At 48.0% G+C, this 21,825-nt stretch overlaps 1 long non-coding RNA gene across 1 annotated transcript in view; it reads left to right on the plus strand.

Moving 5' to 3' along the window:
• The window catches only part of LOC133118791 (uncharacterized), a 111,311-nt gene extending 90,037 nt beyond the window's left edge, over positions 1-21,274 (plus strand). Inside the window, exon 3 of the long non-coding RNA XR_009706440.1 lies at positions 21,210-21,274. This is a non-coding gene — a long non-coding RNA (uncharacterized LOC133118791). The remainder of the gene's footprint in view (positions 1-21,209) is intronic.
• Positions 21,275-21,825: the final 551 nt, after the last annotated feature.

Consider the following 21,825-nt stretch of genomic DNA (forward strand, 5'->3'; position numbering starts at 1 on the left):
ATATTTCTGCTCAGGATTTTCTCAAAGATGGTCCTGGGGTCTCCTGTGTGAATTACAGGTTTTTTTTTTTTACTCCGGCACAACCCTGCTAATTCATTAAAGGAGCTGGAAACACGCAGGAAATTGATTTATCCGCCATGTCGGCTGGGAAATTGATTTCTAAAGCCCCGTTCTCCGCACTCCCACTGCTTTTTGGGCTCCCGTGTAATTTCGGCTGTCAATCAATTACTAAATCAATCAGTCATTTAATCAATTGCCCCTGACTGCTGCGGAATAATTTTTACGGCTTGTTGGAAAATAACCGCTTCAGCTGGAGTGAAATACCCAGCATGCACCGGGGGGTCCCTGGGGCTGAGGTTGTGTGGCCCCTGAGACAGGAAACGTCCCCCCGGTGTTCTGTGATCTGGAGCCAGGCCACTAGCCTGTGGAGCCCCAGGTCAAATATTGAAAAGGGGCGCCCAAAATAATTACAGGAGGCCCCTTAACCACGCCAGGGCCCGAGGCGATGAGTTGATAGTTTCCCCTCCCCTGTCAGTTCTCGGATGACTGACTTGCCTCAATATTTATTTCTTTATTTATTTTTTATTTTTAAAAATCATTTTCAGTTTCAACAGTATTGGGGGTTGGTGGAGAGGCACGAGGCTCCACGGTGATCTCTGGTCTTTGACCGTGTTCTGATGCCACACGGTTGTTTCTGTGCTCCGTTTGGTGCGATGTGGAGGGTATCACAGGGCCTACCGGACAGGCCTGTTCTCGTGTCGGTGCAGTTACTGCTCATACGTCCCCGGTTGCCGTGACGTTCCGTTCACAATTAAGCGACGACCGCAGTCAATGTCGGGGAAACGTTCGAGCGTTCAGGAACGTTCCGGGCTTTCCGTCGAGCGACGGAGAGTGAAAGCGGCTTTTCGGGTTCTGCGGGCCGCTGCTGAGCGCCCCCTGGTGGCTTAGCGCAGTGCTGACGCCGGGCACGCCTCCTCATTGGCTGGGCGGAGCGCTCCCCTGCCTGCGTGCGATTGGCCCGCGCGGGCACGCGGCGCCGGTTGTGGACCGGTCCCCCGGGCCGCGGCGGTTCTGGGGCTTTTACGGCGGCCCTGGGCCCAGAGCCTGCCGGTACCGGCCTGGCGGAAACATCCGGAACAGATCGCCGCGGCGATTCAGCAGACTGCGGCACCTTCACTCTTCTCCTCCTCTTCGTTTATCGCTCGCCGTTCCCTCGTGAAGCGGCGAAGGAGGGTCCTGGGCCGTGTCAGATATTTCAGGCCAAAAAACGTACAATGTGGCAGCTGCTATGACAACAGACAATGGACATCTAATGAACAACCAATAATACTAATAATCCATCCATCCATCCATTATCTTAACCCGCTTATCCTGAACAGGGTCGCAGGGGGGCTGGAGCCTATCCCAGCATTCATTGGGCGAAAGGCAGGAATACACCCTGGACAGGTTGCCAGTCCATCGCAGGGCACACACACACCATTCACTCACACACTCATTCCTATGGGCAATTTAGACTCTCCAGTCAGTCTATCCTGCATGTCTTTGGACTGTGGGAGGAAACCGGAGTACCCGGAGGAAACCCACGCAGACACGGGGAGAACATGCAAACTCCGCACAGAGAGGCCCCGGCCGACGGGGATTCGAACCCAGGACCTCCTTGCTGTGAGGCGGCAGTGCTACCCATTGCACCATCCGTGCCACCACTGGTAATGCCTGTCTCTCTCAAGTTTTTTTTCAGCGTAGGGGATGAGAGAAAATCACACAGAAACAAAACTCTCAAACGGCAACGGATCATAACAAGTCATGCCATTTAATCACAGTTTTGATTCCCCGACTTCATTCACTCCAAATGTGTTGCTATGGTTATGAGGCACAATTAATAACCGTCAAGTTCCCCCCCCCCCATTTCTCAGAACTCCTCTTCATCTAATGAAGCTGAAATATTTTGATCAGTCTGTCTCCCAGAATAATTTCCACTGACTGTGATCTCTCTAAAGACGGAACACGGACTGAGAGACTGGCCAGTGGGAGCTCTTTGTTATGGTCCTGATGACAGCACCTACGGCCAAAACTGCATTGTTTGGTGAAACTTGCCAGCCAACATGTCATGTGAATGGAGCCAAACTGGAATATGAAATGGACCTCATTAGCGTGTGCAGCACTAGGGTGGCACCAGGAAAACGTTTAGTCGCTCTTTGGTGTCTCTTGCTAACATGACTTCAAACCGCTAAGTCGCTGCTCCTCTTGGGACTTGTTCAGACACTGTACACAGGATCTTAGGGCACTTTCACATCCAGGCTCTCTTGACAATTGGCTCTTTGTCACTCCCCGTGATCGCTTGCCCGTGATCGATACGCACGCATCCTGCGGGGCAAATCAGTCTGGACCCGCGGGGACTCGTCCATCTCTGGCCTGTCAGACCCCGAAAGGGACACCTTTCATTGGCTGTTCCCCTGCCCTTAGTTAACACTCCCGGGTGTTGTAACTGGACATTCTGGTGCTGATGTCACAATCGCTGTGACCGATTGCAGAATGGAGTTCCAGAACACTGACTTACAAAAGGGAAAAAAAGGCCAAAACATTCCAAAAAGAGTTACCTCTCGTGATTAATCTGTGAAAACTAGCCCACTTTAGTCATGCAATGTAATGTGTTGCTGCTACCGCTAACGACCATGATGTAATATTTTGTTATTTCGTCTTTCTCACGTTTCAACAAGAGAGTAAATTAGTAAATTGAGTGTTATCGGCCGGATATTAGCAAGGCAGCCAGTCAGCCTCCCGCAGACGTATTGGTGCAGGGGATGTTGGGACGGCCGGTATAAATGACGCGCTTTTAGCCGTGTGGTTAAACTGTAATTATACACCGACGCGCTTTCCCAGCGGCGCGCTTTGACAGTCTGAGACACAAAAAAAAATGAGTTTCTCATGCCGTCGCCTCTGTGATTGATGTGGACAGACTCGAAAACGGAAATCCAAAACACGCCGCCAGAAACGAAGGCGATATTTCACAATTTGCGGAAAGCAAATTATTTAGCCGAGACCGCTGCGGAAAAAAAACGCCGTTATTAATCTGTCAAACGGCAGAGGGAAATACAGATTTAATTAAGTGCTCTTAATAAACACGCTGCGCATTACGCGGGAGAAGGCCTCTCCATCCACTCACTTTATATATTTATATATATATATATATATTTATGTTTTTTTTTGCCTGGGCGTAAATTGCTTTGGCAATGCGATGCTGATTACGGAGCTGTACCCGGAGCGCATTACTTCTGCCCGTAATGAAAGCCAACAAAAGGGGTGAGAAATGAACGGCGGCGATCTTGTTTGGTCTCTTATCGATCCGGCCGTCCGTCGCTGCTGTTTTTCTTTTCCGCGGGAGTAAAGAAAATTAAAATAACCACGGGAGGAAACCCGGGGAAAGTTTAATGCGTTCTCGGTGAGGCCTGCTCGACATGAGGCCTGCTTTCCCCTGGGACGGGGGGGCGGGGAAATGTGCCATCGATCGGCAGCTCCGTCTGCTAATGAGATGTGTGTAAACACACTGATTGTGTAACTGATGAAATGCACTGTGTTGGTGTGGGGGGTTGTGTGTGTGTCCAGGGTTCAGTGCTCAACGCATGAGCTCCTCCTCCCACTGTGTTACTGTACGCACACCGCCTGTGTGTGTGTGTGTGTGTGTGTGTGTGTGTGTGTGTGTGTGAGAGTGAGTGAGTGAGTGAGTGAGTGAGTGAGTGAGTGAGTGAGTGAGTGAGTGAGTGAGTGAGTGAGTGCGAGTGTGTGACTGCCTAATTTTACACTCTCTGAAAGACATGCATGTGCTGTGTCACACACACACACAAACACACTCGCACAAACACACACTTACTAACACTTGCACACAAGCTTGTATGCATGCAAGCATGCGCAGACACACACCACACACACACACACACACACACACACACACACACACACACACACACACACACACACACACACGCCCACGCGTGCCTGGCCCAGCAGCCATGATAGTCCGTAAGCCCTGGGGCTTTTACAATGTCTGTAAAAGCGTAGAAAACGCTCTCCACTCAAATGCGGAAGTGCAGATGCAGACGGCGCACGTCTCTTATTTAACGCTGCCACATCGAAGCTGTCATGTCTGGTGAGGAAGGGAGCCCTGAGATTCCCCATGTGGTGGCAGAACCAAATCTAAACAATGATCTCTTCCTCTCACTGCCGGTCCTGCCAAATCTCACCAGACGGGAGAAACGCCACTTACCGCATTCTCTCCCCCCCCCGAACCAGAAACCGGGCAGAAATACAGACTAAGCGGGCCTCCGGTGTCTTCTCCAGGAGGCAGGCATCTTCTGTTGTCCGCCTGGACCGGCCCCCGCCGTGTTCACTCTCATTCACTCAGTGCGCACTTTGTGAGGTATTTATAAGACTTATTGGCCTCCTGCTGCTGCAGCCCATCCGCTTGAAGGTCCGACATCGTTGCGCGTTCAGAGATGCTCTTCTGCATTCAGCCACTGTTGTAAAGTGTGGTTATTTGCATCACTGTCAGCTTCGACCAGTCTGGCCGTTCTCCTCTGACGTTTCTCATTAACCAGGCGCTTCTGTCTGCAGAACTGCTGCTCACTTTTTCTTTTTTCCCCCCACAGCACTCTCTGTAAACTCTAGATTCTAGTGTGCGTGACAGTCCCAGGAGATCAGCCGTTTCAGAGATACTCAAAGCACTCTGTCTGGCGCCAAAAAATGGTCATAGTCATTTCACATTTCCTCCCCATCCTGATCTTTTAATTGAACAAGGAACTGAACCGAACCTCTCGCCCACGTCTGCAGGCTTTCGTGCATCGAGGTCATCCAGCTTCACGCGTGATTGGCTGATTAGATATCTGCGTTAACGAGCTGCTCTCCAGAGTGTGGTTTCACATGTGCTTCACAGTAGCTCTTGAAAGCGCTTCACTCTGCTCCTCAATGCAAGAGTGTATTATCCACTTTTAATAATCCAGCAAACCCCACCTAGGCTTATCGTATCTGAAGGATTTCTATCTACACGAGTATATAAGAATACCCTTTTTTTGGCTCCCTGTTCACAAATTATTTTCCACGGCAAAGTTGGAAGAGCAAAATTTGGTTTCATTTTCATAGACCTATTTTATTCCATCTTATTTCTCACGATAATAGCAAAAGCAAGAAAGTGATGCATTTTCGGGTTTTGCTTCTGGCGACGTTTCCATTTTCTCTTTACATTTTACAGTATCGCAGAATCCATTAGGACTTCACAGGTGAGCTAATGGACAATCGAGCGCAGATCACAGTCCTCTCCGAGCCGAGGCAGAAGGATGTGGGCTCAGAGCCGTGAAAGAGCGGGAAATAAACCGCGGGATTGCAGACGGTGATGCGGTGCATGCCTGGGTTCGGCTGGGTAAGAACAGTACTTTCCCTAAATTGCTTCTGTTAATCTCCTGCTTAACCAGGAGATGTAAAATGTTCAGTGTGAGCTCTGTAAATATCTTCTTAATTAGGAGATGGAAAGTGTTGAGTGAGCTCTGTAAATATCTGCTTAACAAGGAAATGTAAAGTCTTGAGTATGAACTCTGTTAATATCTGCTTAACTAGGAGATGGGAAGTGTTGAGTGAGAGCTCTGTAAATCCCCCTAAATCAGGACACGGCTAACACCAGCGATGGGAGAAGCCTCGCGCTCCAGTGTATTCACTCTGTTTGCCATAGCTTTCGCTTTTTCATCTCTCTGTGCAGAGAGTTTAAGGGGATTTGTGGATATATCCCCCCCCCCCCCCCCCTGTCAGTTTGACCCTCTCTGGCTTTGTTCTGGAGTTAGACAGGGGCCCCTCGGGGACACTGTGCTCAGCGAGGTGACTGCCCGCTCTGTCTCGCTCCGGCCCGGATCGCGGTCGCGTACGACCCGGGCAGGGACGGTCCGCACCGACCCAGCTGCCCCGCTTCAGACCGCATGTCCCTGTATCCCTCAGGCTCAGAAGGCAAGGCCGGTGAAAGCAGCCAAGCTGAGGCTCTGGCCCCCTGGACTTTATTACGTAACAAAGAGGAGAAATGAAATGAGAGTCAAGGTCAGATAAACACTCCGGCCAATCAGGTCTGCCGAAAATGAAGTTGATTGACAGAGATCGGAGATTAATAAAAACCAACAGGGCAACAGAGGGAGTCATTACCCGGACAGGAAGGAGAAGTGATAGGGAAAGAAGGAATAAAAATAAGTTTTATTACTATCACCCTGACTTAATCCTCAACCTGTTGAATCACCCACAGAAGTGCAACACTCTTTTTCTGAGGATTGAGCCCCCTGAGTTGAGAGAGATGAGAAGATATGCCACTCACTGTGACTGGCTGAGGCACACAGCATCTGAGATGTTCTTTACGTGTACCACTGAGTCTGTGTACCACTGTGTGTGTGTGTGTGTGTCTGTGTGTGTGTGTGTGCGCTTGTGTCTGTGTGTGTCTGTATGTGTGTGTGTGTGCGCTTGTGTGTGTGTGTGTGTGTGTGTGTGCGCTCTTGTGTCTGTGTGTCTGTATGTGTGTGTGTGCGCTTGTGTCTGTGTGTGCGCTTGTGTCTGTGTATGCGCTTGTGTCTGTGTGTGCGCTTGTGTCTGTGTGTGTCTGTATGTGTGTGTGTGTGTGCTTGTGTCTGTGTGTGTCTGTATGTGTGAGTGTGTGAGTGAGTGTGTGAGTGTGTGAGTGTGTGAGTGAGTGTGTGAGTGTGTGAGTGTGTGAGTGAGTGAGTGAGTGAGTGAGTGAGTGAGTGAGTGAGTACGTGAGTACGTGAGTACGTGAGTACGTGAGTACGTGAGTACGTGAGTGAGTGAGTACGTGAGTGAGTGAGTGAGTACGTGAGTGAGTGAGTGAGTACGTGAGTGAGTGAGTGAGTACGTGAGTGAGTGAGTGAGTACGTGAGTGAGTACGTGAGTGAGTGAGTACGTACGTACGTACCACGGTGGATCAGATATACTCTGTCTGCTGTGCTAGCCCTGAGGCGATCCTGTAGTCTGTGTTTGATTCCGCATCGTGTCTCTGCATGTCTGTCTGTGCGGGCTCCGTGCTGCATTGGTAATCTGCTCCACACTAAAACTCACACATTGCAGGGAGCTGTCTGACTGTAGAAAGTGCTGGGCTTTTCATATTGTGAAAGAAAATTAAGTTAAAATAAAATTGAATTGGCACTACCCTGAAAATCCACACCGCCCTGCAGTAGCCTGTCTACTTCCACTCAAGCACTGTTTTACACCTCCTTTGTATTTATTATCATAATAATTTGTAATTTAGCTCATGCTTTTATCCAAAGCGACTTTCAGTCGATTAGACTAAGCAGGAGACAATCTTCCCCTGGGGCAATGCAGGGTTAAGGGCCTTGCGCAAGGGCCCAACAGCTGTGCAGATCTTATCCTGGCTACACCAGGGGATTGAACCACCGACCTTCCGGGTCCCAGTCACGTGCTTTAGCCGCGAGGCTGCAGGCTGGCCCCTGTTTCCATTGTTTTTCCCCGTACTGTCTAAATCTACATTAATTATGAACTTTTATTTTGGTTTCCTGCCAGCAGTCCTGCTGTTAGAATTCTGTTCTGCGCCCACCTGCGAGCACTCGATCCCGCACTCAGAGCCTCTCGCAGCGGGGCCGGTTCAGGAGGGGCCTCTCGCGCGTCCGGGGCCACAGATCAAGGGCCGCTTTTGTAAACACTCAGAGCGGATTACAGTCTGGAGCTCCGTCCTCATTAGCGCTCCAGCTGTTCACGCACCCCGCCCCGAACGGCAGCTATCAAACCCAGCTTTCCGGAAAGCGCCGCTAAAATGTAGCCTTTTTATGTAAAAAAAAAAAAAAAAAAAAAAAAAAAAGAGGAAGTGATCTTCTAAATGCCAGCACCTCGCAGGAAGTCTCCGCTCCTGGAGCGCCGGGGCTGCCAGGAAGACACGGGGCCGTCTCCAGCTGGCGGCCGTCCCGGAAGCAGCCAGCCCTTCACCAACCCTGACGAACGACTCGCCCGAAATTAGCGCCGTGATCAAACCCCCCCCGTCTAATTAACGGCCCTGCGAATACGGGGGGATGATGCGATCAATTTCTGCAAATTGGCGATGACGGGGGGTGATAAACGGGGGTGTAGCGGCTTTCGGGGGCAGGGGTCTGGGCGGGGTCTGGGGGGGTCTGGGCAGGGGTCTGGGCGGGGATCGGAGGCGGGGGTCTGAGGCGGGCGGGGGTCTGGGTGGGGGTCTGGGGGGGGTCTGGGCGGGGGTCTGAGGCGGGCGGGGGGGAGAGGAGAGGGGCGCTGGGGCTGAATGCTGATCAGCGCTGGGACTCCGCTGACTTTGTGTGTTCAGATGGTAAAGATTTCACGCTGCCGGTTTGTTTGGCCGGGGAGGGAAAAAAAAAACAAAACAATGGAGCGTGGCACTTGTAGAATTAAAGATCACAAAAGGCCTATTTTCATGTGCTTGGTAATGTTCTTGCGCTGTAATGTATTATTGATATTTGGACAGACTAATTTAGTGTCTTTATTTTATTGAAAAGTCTTCGCGCAATATTTGATCTTACTTTATTGAAAGAACACGATTACAGTAGGCCTATGTGTAAGCAGAGCAAACGGTTATTCATTTCACCAGTGTGGGAGATGTCTTCCTCCCCCCGCTAATGGATCTTAACATCCCTTCCCAGATTCAAATAACGTAAATAAAATGCTCATAATGTCACCTCCATTTTGTTGGGCTGGCAGAGTCCTTTAGGTATGGTGTAATTTGTAATGCATCAGTATTAAGGAAGCGCACGGATAGGCTGGCATTGTTTTCTGCCTGCAGTAACCCCCCGCGGGTGGCTGGTAGCTTTGGGTGCTGGTTGATTTCCCCTAATCCCGGAGATTAGCAGATCAGGAGGATCATTCCCTCTTAACAGGGAGACAAATCCGTCTCATCCCTTCATTTGCAACCGTTCGCTTATCCGGAAAGATCTATCTCGCAAACCCGGGGCCGCACGAGAGGCTAATTATGCGACGGAAGAGAGGCAAATAATCTCCGTTCCGCCAGAAGTGGAGGCAATTAGGCCCCGCTGCACGCTCGGAAAATCCTTCGCCGGGCGCGTGTCTGCGAGTCTGCCCTGCAGGCAGCCCGTGTGATCCGGCTGATTCGGGGCGTAGGAGGAGGCGGGAGGGTGCCTGATGTTGAGGAGGGGCTGATGTCGGTGGGTCTCTCGCCGTCGTTGGCTCCCGGGGGCAGGGGTACAGGGCTGACCCGCAGACACACTGCCCTGTGGCCGTCTCAGGCACACAGCCGAGGTAAAGCGGGTGTGGACCTCTGCTTCAGGTCCATTGCAATGGAAGTGAAGCTGCTGTTGGAAGCAGTGGTCCTCCGGCCACTAGGGGGCAGTCTTACATTTGGACCAGAGGAATTCCTGTGTCCCCGTCCAGTGTAGCAGGCGCTGCGCAGCGGGAAACCGTGCTGTCTCTCAGAAGAGGTGATGCGTTGAGATCCTGACTCACCGTGGAACTCAGCGACACCCATGTCAGGTTTGGCGTGCTCCTGCCGTTGCTCTTGACCGAGGCACTGGCCTCAGACCTGGAGTTGGTCCCCGGGCGCTGCACTGTGGCTGCCCACTGCTCCTAAGTAACTAGGATGGGCTAAAACTCTATGGTCCTGGTCCAGTTTCCCCAAAAATATAATCTCATCTTCACCTACTGTCATCTCTAAATCTCTAAAACCGCTAAACAATTTCTTGCATTCCCAAACCACTGGAAATGTACCTTGTTAAATAAAAACGCAAAAATTGTAATTATAAATAATTGCGTCATTTTGCGCAGTACACAAACCGAAATAGTTTGGAATGGAATATATTTAAAAAGTTGCGATTCAGTCGGTGGTATTGTAGATCAGCTCTCTCTCTCGGTAATTACCTGAAACTCACAGTAAGTGCTGATATATTTCTGCTATTGAGGCACTATTTCTGTGCCAGTGGAGCTGTATTGTCACAGTAACCGCTGGTCTACTGTTGCCAGGGGAACGCTACACACTGTCACTAGTGTCGGTCTGTGGTGTACACTGCTATGAAGCCTGAGCCTTTGGGAAATCAGGAAAGAGACTAATTTGAATATTTTGTCAATTGTCACTCAAACGGCGCTGTCCTGTTGCAGAATCCGCTGTTGGAATGTGTGACGCAAAGTCCATTGAGAAATGTACCGGGCAAATTCACTGTACTATGCCGGCAATGTGCATATACTGTAGTAGACATTTACACTCATTTTCCCATAATTCTCTTGAAATGAAAAGGCGCTGGCGGCACGGATGGTGCAGTGGGTAGCACTGCCGCCTCACAGCGAGGAGGTCCTGGGTTCGAATCCCCGTCGGCCGGGACCTCTCTGTGCGGAGTTTGCATGTTCTCCCCGTGTCTGCGTGGGTTTCCTCCGGGTACTCCGGTTTCCTCCCACAGTCCAAAGACATGCAGGTTAGGCTGATTGGAGAGTCTAAATTGCCCGTAGGTATGAGTGTGTGGGTGAATGGTGTGTGTGCCCTGCGATGGACTGGTGACCTGTCCAGGGTGTGTTCCTGCCTTTCGCCCAATGTTTGCTGGGATAGGCTCCAGCCCCCCTGCGACCCGGTTCAGGATAAGCAGGTTCAGATAGTGGATGGATGGATGGATGAAAAGGTGCTTTCTGGGTGATAGTTAGCGACGTTACGAAGTGCGAGATGGCAAACCTGTTATTAGACTGTGTGGAACGCCGGTGCTGATGACAACAATCACTGAGCTGCTAATTGAGCTCTCGAACACCGTCAGGAAGTACTGAATTAAGTTTGTCACTTTGAAATCCTTTTGTACAATAATTCTGGATAATTCTCTCTCTCTGTAAAATGCTCCAAAAATCCCAATGCAAATGTTGCGTTTGTTTGTCTCCGTAATCCCTCCATGTTAATGCCTGAAAGTTCAGTTCGACATTTCTTCAGAGGAATATTAAATGACGACAGCGTTGGCTGGATTGTTATATTTCTGGGTAGGGAGCTCACATCATCTACACGCCGAGAATAAGCTTATTGAAATGCGCTTCCTTCATCTCCTCGACAAAGCCCTGTGTAAATGAAGGCAGGGGAGGATGTGAAGTTGAGTAAATACTCAGGACTTGTGCAGGCTTTAGTCTGCCCTCCGTCACTGTGGAACACCTGCCCTGTGTGCAGCTGAGAGACCCGAGCCACTGTTCTTACAGACTTTACTCTCCGGGTTGTGTTTAAGCCTCCAGCAGCCTTTCCATCACCAAGTGCCTCTTCCCCCCCCCCCCCCCCCCCCCCGAAAAACAAACAAGAACAATGGGCCCATTTCACGGACACCGATTTGAAGGTACAATAGCTGAGATTTTTGTGTTAAAACATTGTTACAAGACCCTGGTAAATCCCTTCCTATCACTGAAGAAGGCTCACTGCCATGTTGACTCACCCTCTGCCTGTGTTTATAGTCCTTAAATTCGGGTTTCAAAATATACAGTTGACGGGCCGGCACTCTGTACCCAAAACATTGTACAATTGTACAATAATTCAAGCTCATTGGTTGATAATTGGTTCTAATTGCCACAGCCAATGGCGTTTCAACGTCAGCATGTTCACAGAGAAGGGGGAGGGATAAACAGTGTTGTGGCTTGAAGGTGTTTGTTGCTGCTATTCCTCTCTTGACCGTTAGAAGTCCGATATTACCTATTGTACCTTTAAGCTTAGACCTGGACTAAATTGAGTTTTGTATGGAGACTCTCTATTGAAAATTAAATTTACGACTAAGCTTAATCCATGTCTGAAACTGGCCTTACTCCCAAAATGTAACTTTGTTAAATCTCATCAAATTATTTCACATTGATCATTACACTCATCGCTTGTTTTAAAGATACAGAAGATTTTGTGAAGCACAGGTAGGTAAAGAGGTAAATGTGCTGGTTTAAAATGTCATAATATAACTGTGAGGATCCAGGGCCACCAGTTTATTTAATCTGATGCGTGACAAATATGTCTGTCAGTGGACCGTTGTCACAGTGTGCTAATCTGTTTAGGGAAATGTATTAGGCTCATCTAACGGAGAAGCCATTATTAATCATAATAACGTGGCCTTGGCTTTTCCGGTATTGGTACAGATTTGGGGGATGAAACAGCAGTATGGTTGAAGGATTTGTGCTCAAGTTGTGAGTGTAGTTGATCTTTTTGTGTGTTTTTCCCCACCGGGTTCATGCGTCAGTCTCCAGCGTGCCACTGTCGCTGTTTAAATGGGCTCAATGTCTCATCAGCCAGCCAACTGCTTCCTGGGAATGAGGTGCTTTAATACGAGGAAAAACATTACATTACAGACCGCTAATAAGCTACAGCCAGCAGAGAGCTTCATTAAACGCAGAGAAAAAACTGCGTTTCACAGACTTCCACCTCTGCAGTCAACTGTGTGAGTGTGTGAATTTGTCTGAGCTAAAGCAAATGTGTAGGAATATGAAGGTGTACAAGATGTAAAAAACATATACAGTATAGAAGCAATTGGTAACCCTTCACAATAAGGTTCCATGTATTGGTATGAATTATTGTACAGAGTTAACTGCTCTGAGAAGTTAATCTGTTAATATATTTGTACTGTACATCATTCATTCATATTAACTACATGAGTTATTGCCAATTCATGTTGGAGTTGATGTATTTGTTTGTGGTCATCTAATTGTAAGTTCATCCTATGGTTTGCTTATGTATAAATATCATGTAAAAAATGTTAGTTAAATGCATTAACTAATAACTTTATTTCATGCTTAATTCACGCATTTGTCCATCATCAATTCATGTTAGCGACTACATTCGTGAATGCCAATTGTTGAACCTTATTCTAAAGTGTGACCAAGAAATGAATTGTAGTCACATTAGATTTGCTATGCCGTGGAGACAAAAATGGGGCACAACATTGCCTTGCAAGTGAAAACTAAAATAACAGGAAGCATAACAGTTAGCACGAGCACAGTACAAAGGCAATTATCTTACAAGAATCTAGACAGGTCAGTGAAGCACTGAATGCATAAATACGCACATTACAAAGTGGTTACACAACCCCCTCATCAGAGTTTATTACCGTAAATTACACCTCCAGAGAGCTGGCTGATCTAAAGCAGAGGAGATTCAAATCTCTAGCTATAATATTATTATTATTATTGTTATTATTATTATTTGTTTTATACTGATGCCCCACTTTGTGCCGTACACTGCACATATTTTGTGTTTGTCAAACACTCTGTTGCACTAACGGAGGCGGGTGTATTTAAAATGGATGTATAATTCTGTGTACTGGGCAGAGAGCACCTGAAAACGTTTGGCAAAAGTAATAAAACATAGTTTTGTACATTTACTGTAAGAGTCAGATTCGCTCTGCGTTGAGGGGTTGTGTTGCAGAACGGGCAGGGACAGCACACACGCTCCGGGCTCTCTGAAACCGCGGGAAACCGTTTCCATGGGACGTCCGGGCGCTGTGGGGGGGGGTCAGGGCTGTTTTTGGGGGAGAGCGAGAGGAGGCAGGGGTAGGGTGCGGAGTGCCTCAGAAGATGCAGTTCATGCATTTTGTTGGCTACTTTGCCAGCCGGTGCGGTTTAGGAAACAAACAGATTAAAACCGGTAGCAATCGGTTCCGAATTCATGGAGCGTTTCACAGTGCATCCTGAGCAGCTGCTAACATCCCCACGCATCGCCCCTCTGTGCATCCTCACAGGAAGTGACATCATCGATGAGTTCTGGACGAACACCGCGGACTATTGATTGCTGAATGAGTTGTAGGTTCCGTAGAAATAGCGTTTGTTTTTGCTGCTGTGGATTTCCTGCAGCTGGCTTTGGCTTATTACTGTTCTCCTTCTTCTTTTCGTATTTCTATTATTTATTTGGCAGAAGCCCATACAATGTTAACGGCAACTTCGCTAATGCATTATGCATTAAAAAGAATATATATGAATGTTGTGTGTGTATGTGCATATGTGTGTGTGCGTATGTGTGTGTGTGTGTGTGTGTGTGTGTGTGTGTGCGTGCGTGCGTATGTATGTATGTATGTATGTGTGTGTGTGTGTGCGCGTGTGTGCGTGTGTGTGTGTGTGTGCGTTGATTGATTGGCAAGCACATCCAAAATAATAAATATTGTGGGCCCCTGCATTCTGAGGATATGCTGTGGAAATATGCTGTAGACGCAGACATACAGTATTTTTGTGTTACAAATTACTGTATTTTTGTGTTGCCAATTACGGCAACTAACTGTGGTGCTGGCTGGAACAAACAGGCAGCCTGAGAACCCCCAGCATTCCCTCTCTCCCCTCACTGACGGCAGAGAGCTGTGGAGAAACTCAGGTTTTTTACAAAGTATCAGCCAGGAGGACTGAGACGGGGTGGACTGATGGGAGGAATTGACCTTTCTGCGGCAGGAACAGAAGAAGAAAAAGCCCAACCTGTCCTTTTCATCTGCGTTTCCCAACCGCTGTGCCATCAGCCAATGTCAGGTGTGCTGAGAGAAAAACCTGTTTTTATAGCTGGGAAAGGCTAAAACTGAGAGGAAAAAAAAAGAAAGAAATCCTGTTGACATAAAGGGAAATAAATGTCATGAAAAGGTATGTTGCTTAATTAAAGCCGAGAAAGAACATCGCAATAACAAGTCGCGTGAACATCGGCAGATGAGAGGGTGTGAATTTGGAAGGTGTGTTGCAGAAGGGAAGGTTTTAGAAAAGGGCTGCCTTGCGGTGTGTGAAATATTCAGCATGTGCATGGAGCCCCGCCTTTTCACCATACAGCTGAGGGCTGCTCTGTGTCCTTTTCCAGTCCCCGGGTCTAAACAACGGCAACACGACCGCCAGAGATCCCAGCACTGATTGCACTCAAATGCTCCTTCAGAGACACTCTGTGCCAATCTAAAATTTTATTTATAAATACATTTCAGAAAATGTGCTTATCAGATTCTGGGGGGGGGGCCTGTAGCGTAGTGGTTAAAGTAAATGACTGGGACGCGCAAGGTCGGTGGTTCTAATCCCGGTGTAGCCACAATAAGATCCGCACAGCCATTGGGCCCTTGAGCAAAGGCCCTTAACCCTGCATTGCTCCAGGGGAGGATTGTCTCCTGCTTAGTCTAATCAACTGTACGTCGCTCTGGATAAGAGCGTCTGCCAAATGCCAATAATGTACTGTAATGTAATGTAATAGGGGGCAGGAGGGCTAATGGCTTCGGTACAGCGCCGATCCTCAAAGGAAGACAATGTGGGGGTGAGGTGAGACTCTCCCGTTCAGGAAGCTAATGGCATTCCGCTTCATCTCCTTCCCGTCTCTCCCTGCTTGGGATTCCGGATGGGCCCTCCCCGCAGACTCCGGAGCGGAATAAAGATTAACTGCACGCTTAATGTTTGTTTTCACGTTTTTATGGACCGCGTCAACTGCCAAGTAAATTGAATTTATCGCTGACATTTAAAAAACGCTTGTCAAACAGAATCATAACGCCCCTTATTTAAAGGACAGAACTCCCTCAATCCGCCTTGCTTATGAAATGATCTCTGAGAGGGGAATGACGGGGTCCTGGTTAATGTGCGGGTCTTCACATAAATTCATCTCGTATGCCTCTAATAATCTCTTCTCCTTTCCATAAAAAGCCTGTCAGATGGCGCTTTCTGTTCTGCGCTGGATTGCGCTGGGCAGTGTTAGAATGGGAACCACGTTGTAGAGGCAGATTGTTGGATTGTGCTGGGCAGTGTTAGAATGGGAATCGCGTTGTAGAGGCAGATTGTTGGATTGTGCTGGGCAGTGTTAGAATGGGAATCACGTTGTACAGGCAGATTGTTGGATTGTGCTGGGCAGTGTTAGAATGGGAATCACGTTGTACAGACAGATTGTTGGATTGCGCTGGGCAGTGTTAGAATGGGAATCACATTGTACAGGTAGATTGTTGGATTGCACTGGGCTCAACAGAGCCCTGGTCTAATTCAAATGGCAGTTTTGAGGACGAAACATGTCCCTTGTCGGAATAGTCGGAATACGGTCATATATTTTATTAAAGTTATGATTCATTTTCAGGGAATTAGCAGAGGTTACTCGAGTTTATTGTTGCAGGGCTGAGCAATAGAAACAGTTTTACAAAAAGCACAGAATGAACTGTCTGTTTAGTGGTACCTGCATAACTGAAGCTTTATTCTTAATGGTGGTGGGCACTGTCTGTAGTCCTGTTGATCTCCTGGGGTTTAAGAGGCAACCGGACACCCTGACGGTGACGTTCTCAAACTGCTTCTACTACAAAAATAAAAAAAGGTTGTGAGGGTTCTTTGGCTTGATGTCATTGGGAAACCCTTTTTAGTTCTTTATGGAACCCCTGCTATAAGTGTGAACACTCCCAGATGGAGAACCATTTTACCCAACAAAGAACCCTTTTACTAGATTGGGTTCTTCTATGGAATCACAGCGTTCCGATTGGACCCATTTCTTTAGAGCGTACTGTGTGCGTGTTTTTTCTCTTATAATTTACAGTAAGTGCTATTTTCTAAATAATTGCATTCACAAGACATTTGATCGTAACCGTATCCTCTCCCACCTGTAAGCTGCTTACATCAGGCGTATGTTGTTAATGTCAATGTCAATTCAACACCAAAGAGAAGCCACTGAGGACGAATCCTCATTTGAAATTATGTCGATTTCCAGATGTTAATGTTAATCTGGCCGAGGTCGTTAGCAACACAGGCGCAATCCCTCACCGTTGATGATGGAAAATCGTTTCTGTTATGGGCGGATCTTCCTGTTCATCGACAGCGCGCGTGGATCAATTTTCTGTTTAAGTTTAATGAGAGATCTCCACGCGCTGGGAGATGTTTAAAGAATGAGTGTCTCTTCACACTTTCATTTCCCAAGCTCAGAATTGACTCTTCGCAGAATCGATGGAGCTCTCTTGTCAGTTCAAAGTGTACAGTATCTCTGTGGCTCTCTCACCGTACATATCGGGATGGGTAGTGTCCAGTGGATCTATACCAAGCCAGAGATCATCCTATCTTCGCCGCAGGTCTCGTGTTCACATGGATTTTGTGCGATACGAGATTTTCTGTCTGCGAAAATCCCAGTTTACTGTGGGGATCCACTGTGGGGAGTTGGGTCAAATGTATTTATAAAGTACATTTTTAAAAACAACCAGAAGTTGACCAAAGGGCTGTGCAGAGTAAAAGTAAAAGTTTAAAAATGACATTGTAAAAAAAAATACAGATGACAAAAGACAAGGACATGTCAGCTTTGTCTCAGAAAAAAAAAGGTGGGCCTTGAGATTGAAATGTTTGGGTAGTGATGGCGGTTCTGATATGAACAGGGCAGCCACTGAAAAGGCTCCATCACCTTTCAGTTTAAGCGACAAATGTGGAACTGTCAGGAGTAGCTGTGCAGAGGAGCTGAGTGATATGGAGGTGGAGTGTGGGAAAGGAGGTCAGAGATGTAGAGAGGGGCTAGACTAGTGCTCTCCATCCCTGGTCCTGGAGAGCCGCAGAGTGTGCTGGTTTGTGTTGTTACTCTGAACTTTATTAATCCATTAGAGCAGTTGATTACACAGTGAACTCACCTCACCTGGTTACCTGCGTCTCGGCAGAGTGCTGATTTTAAGGTGAAAACGGAAACCAGCATTAACCCCATAGCTCTCCAGGCCCGGGACTGGAGACCGCTGTGCTAGACTAAGTGGACGACACTGTGTCTCTTGTCTGATTCTCAGGCGATGAAGAGTAGTCTTGCGTCCCTGTTCCTGAACGACCCCTCATTGAGTCTGTCTGGTATACACACACAGCTGGTAGCACTGCTGCCTCACAGCAAGGAGGTCCTGGGTTTGAATCCCCGTCGGCCGGGGCCTCTCTGTGCGGAGTTTGCATGTTCTCCCCGTGTCTGCGTGGGTTTCCTCCGGGTACTCCGGTTTCCTCCCACAGTCCAAAGACATGCAGGTTAGGCTGATTGGAGAGTCTAAATTGCCCGTGGGTATGAGTGTGTGAGTGAATGGTGTGTGTGCCCTGCGATGGACTGGCGACCTGTCCAGGGTGTATTCCTACCTTTCGCCCCAATGTATGCTGGGATAGGCTCCAGCCCCTCTGCGACCCTGTTCAGGATAAGCGGGTTAGGATAATGGATGGATTTATGGCCGGATGGTACACACACATGACTTGTCCAGGAGAAATGAACACACAGAGACGGGCACAGAAGCAGGGCGTGTCGGCGTTCGTTACCGCGAGCACTGAGAAGGCGGTTTTATTCACATGAATGAGGGGTTTAATCTCGTTCTTTCAACAGCGACAAGGAGCCGCTTCCTCGGCCGCATTCACGCGCTTCATTTCACGAGACGGTACGACCCCTGAACACCGGCAGATAAAGAGCCCCAGCGCTCCTGCGGCTTTAAAATAGGCCGGCGTGGAAATTAAAAGTAACATTATGAGAAGAGAGAGAGAGAGAGAGAGAGGAGAGTCAGTGGAGCTTGAATAATTTAAAGCAGCAATTACCTCGGCGAATGTGTGCGTCTCATACTGCCGCCTTAAGAGATCATCAAATCACTCCATTGGTCGATAAGGTTCAGTTGTATATTTCATGCACCCTGAATTCAATTTACAGAAAAACAATTGAGGCGTAAATTCTCCCAACTTACCAACTTTCTTTACTCTTTCTTTCCTTCTTTAAGAGAAAATATTTAGTGTTTTATGTTTTTAAATGATGAATGCATCAATCCGATGTGGCAAATGTGATTTATTCTTAATTTGATGGATGGATGTACTGTTCCAGAAATAATACAATAAATGTAGTCCACCCATAAAACATACACATAGTGGTCACGCTTTACAATAAGGTTCCGTGAACTGGCATGAACTAATGTTGTCGTTGTGAACTATCTACTACTGAGAAATTAATCTGGACAGCTTATCATTAATTCATGATAACAACTACATTAGTTATTGCCAATTCATATTGGAATGAAAAACTCAGTCAATGTATTTGTTAATGGTTAACTAATTATACGTTCATCCTATGGTTTGCTAACGTGTAAATATACATGTACAAATACGTGAGTTATTATATTGTGTCCCTCTGTAAATGAGGGGTTATCAATGTTGAAAATTGACTTTAGAAATATGGAAATATCTGTATAAGCCAGAACGTGACAGTCTGTTGTAAATAAGAAATTTCATCACCGAGTAGTTGTTGTTGTTTTTTTCAGTCACAGCAAATTAAAACATTTCACCAGGAAGCATTAATGCACATTGGTTGGGGGCACGCGACAATACCTTTCGCTGCATAATGCATTCAGTCATCCAGCTTGACGTGGTTAGCGAATGAGCGTAATTTACCGAACTCGGGGCCCGTTTTGCATTAGCGTACAGTAATGCACTCTCGCCTGCGTTATAACGTTATTAGCCAGAGTATTACAAATCAGTTGTGTATTGGCCATTTGCAGGGAAGCGTTCATTTGGCTCCGGTGTTGGCTGAATGAAATGTGCGTTTAAGAATTGGCCTGGCATGATGTCGCGCGACATTGATTTCCCTTTAAGAGCGCGGTGTGCGCGTTGATTGAAAAACCTCCGTCTGTGTCTAATGTTTTTCTCATTTACTCTGGAATTAAAGCCGGGAAGAAAACACAACTCAATAATGGCAACTAACGTCAGGAGAACAGTGCCGGTTGTTAGTCTGATTTATGTGTTATAGTAAGCCTGCGATTGCTCATGAGGAACACTCTTTATATTTTTGTCCCAGATTTTTCCAGTTTTTTTAAAAACCGAACTTGCAGCCCCTCCTGCCGATGCCAGGAACTGGCTGACAGGGGACTCCTCAGACTCACCCGACTCCTGTTCTGGCTCTCTTCCACACCGCAGACGCAGGGCCAGTCCCACACTGCCCGTGTCTCTGGAGGAGCACCAGGTCAGTGCGTGTGCCCGCAGGTGCCCGGTCTGACCAGCAGTGGCCGCTAGAGAGCTTCTACCCGCCTGTCGTTCCCCGGGGAGGCTGGGCCGAATGGAAGTCCAAACGGCTCATTTAAATGCGCATTTTCTTCATGCCGATTCTGTGGATTTATTTGGGGACTGCGTTTTGATACTTTCACAATGCACTTTTTTTTTTTTAATAGCACCTACAATTCCTGTATAATCCATTCAATTCAAAATTCATTTTCCACAATATGGGACCATTATGGGCTACGGTCTTAGTTTTGTGTAAGTTTAAACTCAAAACTGTGCCAGACAGTGTAAAAATAAACTGTGGTCTGTGTATTTAATTTGGCGTTGGCTGAAGTGTGGCTCCCAGGCAGTAGAGGCTGGGCATGTGGAGAGAGATGTATTTTGCATGTGATCCCCGTGGGGGAGTTTGACCCCCATTGTTCTCCTCTGCTACACTCTCTGCATTCAGTCCGTCTAAATAAAGCATCGGCGTTTTCATTCAGACCCAGTGCCGTGTAGCAGCTCCACACGCGCGTATGAATGAGTTTTTAAAGAAGGAAGGGGCCGCTCATCCAGGACTGCTGGAAGCGGTGGGTGCAGTGTCATCCATTTTAGATGATCGTTTTAGTGAGGGTGAAAGCTGATGTTGCTCCCCTGCTACATTAAGACTCTGGTTCAGCCCGTCATTGTGGGGACCGATATGGATTCTGGTTCAGCCCGTCATTGTGGGGACCCATATGGATTCTGGTTCAGCCCGTCATTGTGGGGACCGATATGGATTCTGGTTCAGCCCGTCATTGTGGGGACCCATATGGATTCTGGTTCAGCCCGTCATTGTGGGGACCCATATGGACCCCAGGTGCAGTAATGGAGATAAATTAATTTGAAGCGCAGCTGCGTGAAATGTGCTCCCCATTGATCTTCTTAAGCAGTGTGGGACCCCCCCCTCCTCCTCCTCCTCCTCCTCCTCCTCCTCCTCCTCACCGCTGGCCTGCGGAGACCGGAGCGGCAGTGAGGTGCGGCGTGGTGGAGAAACTTTAAATCAGCCGATGAATTAGCTGTCAGACGACAGCAGCGCCTGCTGTCTCTATGAGCGATATGGAGCTGACACGCTCCCTTATTTCCCACTTTAAATTTAACCCAACTTTATAATCTCAGAGAGAGAGAGACAGAGGGTGAGAGTGAGAGAGAGGGGGGGGGAGAGGGAGAGAGGGAGAGAGGGAGAGGGGGACTCTGTGTTGCCCTCAGGAGGGAAAAGGCCCACGTTTAATTGATCACATTTTTTTTTTTTTTCTGCTTTCATTTATTTTAATATTCTTTCATTTCAGAGCCGAGCCGAATCATCTCCAGTCGGGAGGAGAGGAGAGGAGAGGAGAGGAGAGGAGAGGAGAGGAGAGCGCTGTTTCGGCCGGTTTGGGCTTCTGCTTCACGGTGGTGTCAGTGGCACGCTCACTGATGAAGGTAAAATTGCCTTGGTGACACGGTCAGTTTGCTCCGGCTCCCCGTGCCATTATTATTTTACCCTCCACCCCGTCCTGTTATGAGCAATGACGGGAAGGGCTCTCCATGCAGACGAAAGGATCAGACCCCCAATTCCACGGGAAATTCACAACATTTGTCAAGCTACACAGGGCAGCTAGGACCCGGAAGGTTGGTGGTTGCCACGGTAAGATATGCACCGCTGTTCTGCCCTTGAGCAAGACACATTTCTCCAGGTGGGGGATTGTCTCCTGCTGAGTCTAATCAACTGTAAGTCGCCCTGGAGCAATGCAGGGTTAAGGGCCTTGCTCAAGGGCCCAACGGCTGTGTGGATCTTATTGTGGCTACACCGGGGATCGAACCACCGACCTTGCGGGTCCCAGTCGTGTACCTTAACCACTACGCTACAGGCTGCCCCAAAGCATCAGCAAAATGACTGTCATGTAATGAACAACTGCCAGATAT

The sequence above is a fragment of the Conger conger genome, chromosome 19 (assembly GCF_963514075.1).
Source record: "Conger conger chromosome 19, fConCon1.1, whole genome shotgun sequence".
Classification (NCBI taxonomy): domain Eukaryota; kingdom Metazoa; phylum Chordata; class Actinopteri; order Anguilliformes; family Congridae; genus Conger; species Conger conger.